At 37.4% G+C, this 10,506-nt stretch overlaps 1 pseudogene; it reads left to right on the forward strand.

Moving 5' to 3' along the window:
- The first annotated feature begins 9,982 nt into the window (after nt 1-9,982).
- On the forward strand, nt 9,983-10,101 carry LOC120618650 (uncharacterized; annotated as a pseudogene).
- The last annotated feature ends 405 nt before the right edge of the window (nt 10,102-10,506 follow it).

Genomic DNA, 10,506 nt, shown 5'->3' on the forward strand with positions numbered 1-10,506 from the left:
TAAAATTAGAAAAACTGGAATAGAAATTTTCTATACTTTGACAGAAAACAGGTTATACAAGGCACACCTAAATATATCACAGATGGGCCCAAGCCATGACTCTTTCATTAGTAGGTAGAACATTTCATAAGGACTACATTTATATGGAATTAAAATCCTGGTACTTAAATTTTAAACAAAATGTTTTGTGGAAATAATATATCCTGTGCATATCAAAAGTCCTGTATTTGAAGACATTTTCCAAAGTGAACACAAGGGTGAGAAATGTGTGATTGCTCTTAGAATTTTCCCAGGAACTAATGGAGGCAGAGTACTGTAATAAGTGTTAGTTGGTTCAGAGGTCATTTTTTTCTTAGGGACCAGCAATCCATTCTTAGCAAATAAGATTAAATCTAAATTCTTAACCCTAGAATTTGTGAAGTAGGAGCACTTGGTCCCTATAGTATACTCAAATCTTTTGTATTCTAGTAGGCCATTCTGAGTTGCTCATTAGGCAAATATAGATGGAGTGTCCCTCATTTTCCTGCTGCTCACCTCCTGCTGTGTGGTCTGGTTCCTAACAGGCCACACACAGGTACTGCTCAGAGCCAGGGAGTTGGGAACCCCTGACTTAAGGAATAACAACGAGATCTACCTATCAAAAAGTATGGCAAAAGCTGTGCTTAGAGGAAAATTTGTAGATTTAAGTGCTTTATTCATAGATAAAAATAAAGTATTCAATTCAAAGAGCTAAGAAAATTAAATTAAGGTATCTAATCTTCACTTCTTACACTGACAAATATTGAAAAGAGTTAGAATACTTATTATTAAGAAGTATTTGAGGGAGGAAAAAACACTATTGGTGATTGTATAAATGAGTACAACCCTACTTGATCGCAGATAGCCAATAAGCATCAAAATCCATAGCAATTCCACTTCAACAAATTTATTCTAATGATGGATTTGCTCAAAGATCTAGCTTGGTATTTAAACCATAAAGCCTATGCCTATGAACAGTTAAATGTTTGACAGGGGATTAAGAAAACTAATATCAAGAACAAAAAACGAAGGCAATACTGTTAAATGACTCAGAAACCTATTATTATCGTTGTTATGTGCCATAGTTACACTGACATTTCTTCTAGAACCAGAACTGCAAAAGAGAAAATTTTGGTTTTTTTACCCATAAGATTTGTAAGATTGGTTCCTGCCCCCTGCATACCCTCCACATTCCACCTCACTCTCTCTAAAGGCAACAGAAACAAAAGACAGAACATTGTTCTTTAATAACTCCCTTCTCATCTTAAAACCAAAGCTCCTCTTAGCAAAACATCTCCAAAAACCCCATCAGTTTACGGTAATATGTGTTCCACTGAATGTACTTCCTTACACATCAATAAATAAAAGGAGGCACATAAGATTATCATTTAACTTCTTTCTTTATATCCTATAAGTATGGCAATAGCTATTGACAAAAAAAAAAAAATTTTTTTGACCAAAAAAAGTGAAACATTGCAAGACTCCAATTTTCATTTTACTTACTCCTTTCCACGTGAAACCTAGCATCCTCTGCAATTAACTTTCTACCTCTCTCATTTTGAATACTGTTCTCTGAAAGTTTCTTGCTAAATTCATTCATATTACAGCAATAATAATGAAGTTTATCCATTAAAACAGTGATCAGGGTGCATGCCAGCATTCTAAGGGAGAAGGGAGGGAAAACATTCTAGAGTACTTGAAAACCCAAAACGTAAAATATGGCCTAATATAGTCCAATCTGGAGAAACATCGTGCCAGTTACGTGAGGTTACAGGACAAATTTTAAATCTTCAAGTATTTTAACCCTGCAGCCAAAATTGAATTGACAGATGATAGATGATAGATAGATGATGACAGATGATAGATGATTGATTGATAGATAGATAGATAGATAGATAGATAGATAGATAGATAGATAGATAGATAATCAATCTTGTATAAGACAACGAATTTCATCTCACTAATTATGTTCTCTTCTCAAATGTTCTGGCAGGTTCTATTATCTTCCTAAAACAAAAATGTGATTAAATTAACATGACAATTTCAGATGAGCTTTCAAAATGGTCTAAGAGGTGTTATGGTTTATTTATAGAGTTTCTGCCTGAGGATATAGGCAGGTGCCTGAAAGACTCCATTACATTAAGACATACTCACATCTTGTAAAATTCTCTTTTTACTTTGACAGCTCCTAATTCTGCATCTCTTTTGGCTCCATTGGTAGGCTTCTTAGCTCTCTTAAACCATCCTGCTTTTGTCTACTGTGTCATCCTGGGGTAACTGAGGCTACTGCACTATTGGAGGGAGGGGTGGGGAAGCCTAGGCAAAGTGTTTTCGGCCAGTCATACAACACGCATTTATTTTGAAGGGAGCAAATTTTCCTGCTCAGAAATGCTGCCCAAAATTTTAACCTTGAGGTTTTCTGCTTTTATCATCAAGTCCTTCCTCCCTCCAAGAAAAATAGAATAGAAAAAGAAACCAATTGCTTCCTCATTTCTCCCTGGCTTACTAGCTTCTCTCACAAAGAAACCCCTGATAAATCTGAATCATTTGGAAGGTGTTAAGACAACCCAACACAACTGACCATGTGAAGGGAGCTCATGTGTTAGAAGCGGGGAAAAAAAAAAGAGTCATTCTCTTGGATTTTTCTTCTTCCTCCCTAAATCACCTAGTCTTATCAAAAGATTTCAAGTCAATGAATTAATAAAAGGATCAATATCATAAATCCATTCTGGAGGAGGCGGCTAAATAGAAAAAGAAAGAGAAGGGGAGGAAAGAGAGAGGTCAAAGGGAGAAATGAAAGGTCTGATCCCCTCTGGGTTCCCTTTGGCCAGGACTTAGCACCATGTGGCCTTTTGGAAGTAACTAGAAGAGTAATTCCAGTGAAAGAACTTTGCCTTTATGAAAGAACAGTTGCTAAGGTGGAGAAAGAGGAAGCTACTGGGCGAGAGAACTGACAAAGTGTGGGACGTCAAGCCAGATTTTATGGTGCTTCCCAAGCCACCGCCTCTGGGGCACTACCCGCCTGCCCACTGACTGGACAGCTGTGCCATCACATCCCTCTGTTGCTCTACAAAGATTTCTACCCCCTCTAAGCTAACAAAACAATTATGTAAGGTTTACAAGAAAGACATAAAACAGATTTCATATTATCAAAAAGCTTAGAGTCTAATTTTCCATGGTAGAAATCTCATACTTTGAAACCTACCTGATATATCAAAAAAAAAAAAATAGTTTTCAACAAAGGGCAGATTGAAAATCAATTTGTAACTCTATTTGCTCTAGTATTTCATTATCTCCCACATTCCAAGGAATTAAACACCACCTAATCCAAAGGTAATGGTAAAAAAAAAAGCCCTAAATCTTCAGACAAATGTTTGGGAATTTGGTTCGTCCATGCTTTTCTAAAAAGTAATGGAAGCAGAACCTCAAATCACACACAAGGCTTTTGAGGTCCCCACCCCTGTCTTTAAGTCAGCTGTAGCTAGTGCTTAAGTAAGTATCTGAATAGCAGACGTTTCAAAACAATGGGTCATTTAATTTCCAGTGTATATGTTCTGTGATATGAAACCCTAACATTTAAAAAGTTATCATGTATTATAACACACAGCTCAGCTTTTTTATGTTTAAAACATTCCCCTCATTCCAGAGTGCTAATTTGAGGCCAAATGCTTGGAAAATTTTCTCCTTTAACTCCTTCATGGACATAAACCCATTTGATATTTTTGTTGTTCTTAACTGCAATGTTTTGAACTATATAGTTCAGAAGCTCTAGGATCCAAGGAAGGTCTTTAAAACTTAAAGTAGAATAAGGAAAGACAATGAGTCAGGTGGTTTTGTAATCCCTTTCCCAAATACACGTGGCCCAGTCAACTGCTGTTTGGTGAGGCCGACTGGAGAAGGGGGAAGGCAGGAGGTGTTGAGGGCTCAGGACCAATTCAGTGGAATTCCTGTGGAACCAGAAGTAAGGATCCCTGATAGCTAAAGGTATGGCAGTGGCCAACAGCATCAAAGCCAAGCTGTCAGTTTCCAGGAGGAAAATATTCATAAGTAATTGATTTGAAGTTACGTAGTTAGATTTCCTAATTTTTCTTTCTACAACTTAATGATATTACCCTTCACTTTTTAACCAGCATTTAAAAATTATAATGTAGAGGTCATTGGGAAAAAAAAATGTGTGCGGCCTATTCTATTTTATGATGTTTGAGAGAAAAAGGCAGTAAAATGCTCAGGGAAATTTCTTTTTAAAAGTCAATGCATTCTTCTATAAGACTGTTCCCAAAATTAATTTAAGCAACCTGTTATTTGAAAACTATGTTATATTTTTAGAGGGGTAGTATTGCCTTTTTTTAGTCCTCTATTGAGAGAAATGTAAGTGTGCAAGCATAATTGCCCCTTTTCTTTTCTCATCCCAAAGTAGATGTTTCTTTATACTATAGGGGAAATCACAAAAGCTCAAAACAGTTTGAATAGCTTCTTGCAGTCCCCCATATAAACTCCACGGTGCTGGCTTGTGCATTGCCAACCTAGGGTAAATAATACTTAAATGAGTATCCACTTTCTCAGCCAGGAGGACTATTTTCCTACCAGAATCTCCTTCCAATTTGACTTAATTGTGCTCTAAGAAGCTATCAGCAACGTTAAGTGTGCTGTAAAATTGGAATTGTATTATAGTTTGTGTTCATTAGTATCCCCCTTTTGCTTTCTGAGAAGCTTTAGAAAGATTTCACACTCCTGTGATTTAAAGAAATACTTCACTACAGCTTCTGGAGTAGTCTCGAAGTCAGGAGTGCTTTGGGAGATCCCCTCCCCCAGCAGAGTCAGTGTTCTAACTTGTTTCAAAAGCGGCCCATTAAATCACGCTTTCTCTTTACATTAATGCCTCCGATTGTTAGTCATTCTCACATATTTTACCCAACAGACTGTTTTAACCACCCAAGAACATGATGTCCCCGGAGACAGGCTTTTTAAAAAATAGAAATTAGAAAATCATTAGTGTGTAAATCATATCACTCACTGGAAGAAAATATCGTGGATTGATGGAGCCGAGGTGAGTTTTCTAAGGCAAAGACAGGTTAGAAAGCCCAAAGGAGAATGGATGTTTATTCGTAAATTCAAATGGAATTAATTGAAGCAATTTAGTGCCAGTTTAAAAACAATGTCATCCAGCCGTCGAAAGTGCTGCAATTGTCTTTCACAGTGGATTCATTAGCCAGCAATATATTTTGATTACTCTTCTTCGGGGACCAGCTTTAGTCAATTAAAAGTGATTTATGATTCTGGGTCTAAATTGTAGTTTTGGAGGGTAAAGTTCATCCATCCACATAACAACATATCCATCTAACTTTAGACTGAAAATTTTTCAAAACTTCCATAATTTGATTGGTTGACATAAAGAAGTGAAAGAGATTTAAGAGCTTGATGCAATCAACATGAATGTTCTATTGATCCTTAAAACCAGGAGTACATTCCTTGCAGTCAAGTCTTGGAACCACAACCCTGCTGCTCTCTAAACACATTTGGGTTTCCCTCTGTGGGTCCTGTGCCGCTCTATCAATCTCTTACTTGTTTGATACCAGAGAGTAATGACAGACCAGTCCGAGATTTACATTAGTCATGTCCTTTTAGTTCATGCTTGAGTGCTTATGGATTACAACATGTTCTATACATCTTGCATCTTAAATCTGCCTTGTAAAATGAAATAAGGCAGAAAAACATAAATTTTTTAAACTAAAAAATTTTTTGAACTAAAAAATGTTTGTTCGAAAAGGAACTAAATGAATATACTAATAAAGATTTCATCAAACCAGTCCTTTGACTTTCAACATCTTGTATTTTTAATGAAAAGTATTCTTGTCTGAAGTATTTGTTCTTCCCTTTCATAACTCTTCATTACAAACCATTTATCTTTTGCTTAATTCTTCCTTCGCATCTACCTTTTGCTCTGTTTCTATCACCTCAAGCAGGCCTTCATCAAGTCAGGCTTGGGCCCCTGCAGTGACCTTGTGACTGGGTGTCATCTGCTTACTCTCTCTCATTCTGTCACCTTGCATTTCAGTACTAGAAACACTTCTGGAATACCCTATTCTTTGATACACTGCTCTATTCAAAAACTCCAATACTGCCCTTGTACACAGCAATTATTGCCAACCTGGGCCCTGGGCGAATCGCAGGTGAGTCTCTCAGGCCATGGCAGAGAAATTGGCTGAGCAGGCAGGATCCATATCCTTGTCCACTTCAACCAGAACACATTCACTTTGATCTATTAATATATTGAGTCCCTGTTTAGTATATTGGCACTTTCAGTATTATCTGTTTAACGTATTGACAAAATGTCACTTGAAAGAGCATTACACAACCTTAAAAATGTTTCCAAACCACTGACCTACATGCAGAATAAAGAGTAGATAATTACATATAATGTTCAAGGCCCTGTGGTCTGATCTTATCCTACCAGTAGAGGTGGCTACACGGTGACAGTTAAGTTCAGCTCCAGGTCGAATTGCTTGTACTCAAATCCAGGGACCACTCCTTAGTGGTCCAATAGGCACCTAGCTAATAAGCATTAAATAAAATTATATAAGTGAAGTATGTAGAACAGTGCAGACACAAAGTCAAGGATCAGTGGTATTCCTCAGGATTTTCTTTCAAGCCTTGGATCCTACTAATCCCTCATGTGAACTCTGTTAGAAATGAACAGCCCTATTACCATTTCACAGATACTCCCCGGGCTTTATGTATGCCTTTCCTCTTCCAGGCCCATATCCTCAAATTAGAAATGCAACCATTTGTGGAGGCTGCTGCTTTACAAGCAAGAGTGAGAAGGAAGGAGAGAGGATATCGAGGAAATACCCACTAAAGCACCTAACAAGTACAGTCTTATCTTTGAATGTCCTGCTCTCCCCTAGTCACTGTTCACTGAACTGTAATACAGAGAAATTAGTGCTTTGCTGTAACAATGGGGTGGGGAGAAAATAAAACTGGAAGATGCTCATTTACTGACGGAATCTCAATTGCTTAAGAAGCCCTGAGTATATATTAACAGACACCACTCCAGAAGTCAGTACTTATGGAGTCATTCTGGTCTAGAAAAAATAATTCCGATTTTAAAGCGAATGCTCCTTTTGGCCTGTTTAAATACTGAATATGCCCTGGCCCCTTTCAAAGAACAGGAGTCAAGTTTCATCTTCTGAGCCAACTTTCTTCCTCTTGCTTCATTCTACTCTGTGTTGGTTTTCTTAACAAGGTAATGTGTTTTTAGTATTTTTATATACTTCCCAGAACACTTTGAGAAAAATAGTACCTCATGAGAGTAAAATAATATATTCCAACAAAGACATTGTGCTTGTAATTACCCATGCCACTTCTTTACCTTTTTGCAAGAACATCCTGAATTTTGATCACCAGGAGAAGCGTAATGAAGCACATGAAACTTGAGAATTTCCTCATCTCTTGAATTACATTAGGTATATTTTGGAGTGGGGGAATTTAATTTTGTCAAGTCATAATTACCACATTTAACACATTTCTGTTTCAATATGCTGATCGATTTTATGAAAGTCTCAATCCTACTTGCCACACCAGCTTTCTTACTAGATTTACAATTTTTGCACCATTTGCAGTTAATCAGATAGTATAACCCTAGATTTAATATATGTTTCTAGTTTTCCATTCTTTAGTAACCATAGACATGCCCCATTATGTGTCTGCCAATTCCAAAATTCAGTGCTTAGAGGAAAAGGAAGGATCTTTTGCTTTGGCTCCTAGAACTGTAACAAGAGCATATGAATTTTCTACAACTACACATCTGGCTTTTTGTCTTTGTTGTCCAAGACAAATCAATTCCAGGAGACTACTCATTGCCTTGAAATCTTTGGCTAAAAACAGAACACCAACTGGGTGGAAGTCTGCTTAGCCCATTCAGTATTCTGGCAAAGGAACAGGGTGGGACATATCACTGCATTTGTCTTTAAATCTTTCTTAGTGACTTCATACAACTGAAGGAGAAAAAAAGGTTATAGAGTTTATTGATCAATGTGCCAGACTGTGCTACTTGCTGGGAATTCAAAAATGCAAAAGTCTTTTTCTGCAAGGAATTCACCATCTACTGAGGGAGACACATCATAAACAGATCAACTTGCTATCCTTGGTTACTAACTGAGGCAAAACGAACGAGGAAATATTTACTAAGTGGTCAGACATCTTATCAGAAGGAGTTAGAACACCTCCAAGAGCCATAGGAAAAGCCTCCAGACACACTATATTTGATTCCATGTACCAGGTAGAGAAAAATCAACATTCATAACTTACCAGCTTATCTGAGCCATGCCTAGAGATAATTCCAAGCCTATTTATGAGTACAGGGTCTGAGATGCCCCACCCTAGCAAAACAAAGTGAACTATTCATAAGAAATGCTCCTTGTCACCAAGAGGTTATATTCTAAAAGAAAGCATTGAGTTCCATTTTGTGAAATGCAGCATGCATACTACTGACATACAAGACATGTCACAGCTGGTATAACAGGCTACAGCTCAGGAGGCCTTGAAACATGTCTTAAACTTTCCTAGAGGCATTTCATATGCTTTTTAAAAAGCTTTTTTTAATGAATAAATAAAACTTGCCCTTCATTTTCATGAACACTTTCCATTTAACTGTGGTCTCTTCGCACATGGGGTTAGAGGTAAAGTCAGTCAAGGGTATTTAAACTTCAACTGAGAACTTGTCTACTCTGAATTCTTTAAACTGCCTCGTGATGATAATAAGAGCATATTTATGGATGAGCATCAATACTGGATATTCCCAAGAGAAGAAAGAACTCCTCAGGGAGGGTCCCAAACCCACTCACAGCTCTTATTGCTCACTTTGCATTGGCCTCTGTAGATTTGCTTAAAGATGTGTAAAATTTTATGTAGTTTGACAGTCCCCTGAGGGCTCTCATGTGTGTTGTTTATTCCTCTCTGTATGTGATAGAACATTCACTCACAATTTTCTTCCTGGACAGCTTTAGAGGGTTGGAGAGACTGTAAATATTTAGTTCTTAAAGTCAAAACTATCCACATTTGTTCAAAAAAGCTTTGTTTGGAAAAGTGCAAAACATCTGTTCGAAAGATCTTCTAGCCAGCTTCTAACCTAACACAAACTATAAAGGAAAACACAATGTGATATCACCTATAAGGGAAGAAGATGTGGATTGTATGGAGTGGTACATGGTCTGGAACCCAGATGTATCAGTTAGAATGTTTGGGACTACAAAAATTAGGAAACACAGTTCAAAACGGCGTAATCAGATGGGTACCCTTATTTTCTCCAATGTAAGAAGTTTAGAGGTAGGGATATTCCAGGATTAGTTAATTCAGCAGCTTAATGACATCCACAATGACTCAAGTTCTTTCTGTCATCCTCAATGGGCTTTTTCCCTCAATCATATGTCTTCATGATTGCAAGCTGGCTGCAGCTGCTCCAAGCTTCATATCCCACCAATCAATCTTAAAGAGGTAGAACAGGGTGCATTTCTTTCTTGGCCCTTTTTTCAGAGCATAGTACACATTTCCAGATGTCATTATGTAGAATTATCTTTTTGTCTTATTGACGAGAATTCTGTCACATGACCATTCTTAAAGCAATTAATAGCAAAATAATGGAGTTACCAGTCTTCACTTAGACTAAGGACTAACTTCCTGAGGTTGGGGCAGTGCTTGAAGTTCTTGTCTGCCCAATGCATGAACGAAATTGGAGGGAAGTGGAAATGATGGTTGAGTAAACAACCAAGTGTCTAGCTCACCAGGAAATATGAGTACTTTGACTTTGCTTCTGATCCAGTCTTTCTAATGACTTTCCTTGGTCAGGAAAGAAGGCACTCTAAGGCACTGATTGAGAACATGGCTCATTATGCGTACAGGCAGATCCTAAATCTGCCCGTTATTGGCTGCATGACTTTAAGAAAGTTACTTAACATTTCTGTGACCAGTCTACGGCCATGCTACCCTGAACAAGCCTGATCTCGTCTGATCTTGGAAGCTAAGTAGGGTCAGGCCTGGTTAGTACTCGGATGGGAGACCACCTAGGAAGACCAGGTGCTAGAGGCATAAAAAACAAAAAAATAAGGGATTGTAAGATGACAAGGTCCTTGCAATCCGTGAGGTCAACCAAGGGTTGCCTTGCCTAAAAAATAAAAAATAAATAAAAAATAAAACACATTTCTGTGACTAAATTTCCTCATAGGTACAATGTCAGAAAAAAAAAAATAGTATCTACCCCATAAGGTAGACATGTAGATTAAATACTATTTATAAAATGCTTACCCAATTATCTAGCACCTGGTATCAATAAAGATTAGTAACTGTTATTAATATGTTATTCCAAAAACTAGATCTCAATTCCCAAAAGAATTTAAGAATCATCTTTTTCATGCTGCATTAAAAAAAAAATTAACTCAAAAATGAAAGGCCACCAGAAATCTCTAGAGATTAGGAAGAGGAGATAGCAGAGTT

This window comes from Pteropus medius, unplaced genomic scaffold (assembly GCF_902729225.1).
Source record: "Pteropus medius unplaced genomic scaffold, Ma_sr-lr_union100, whole genome shotgun sequence".
NCBI classification, from domain to species: domain Eukaryota; kingdom Metazoa; phylum Chordata; class Mammalia; order Chiroptera; family Pteropodidae; genus Pteropus; species Pteropus medius.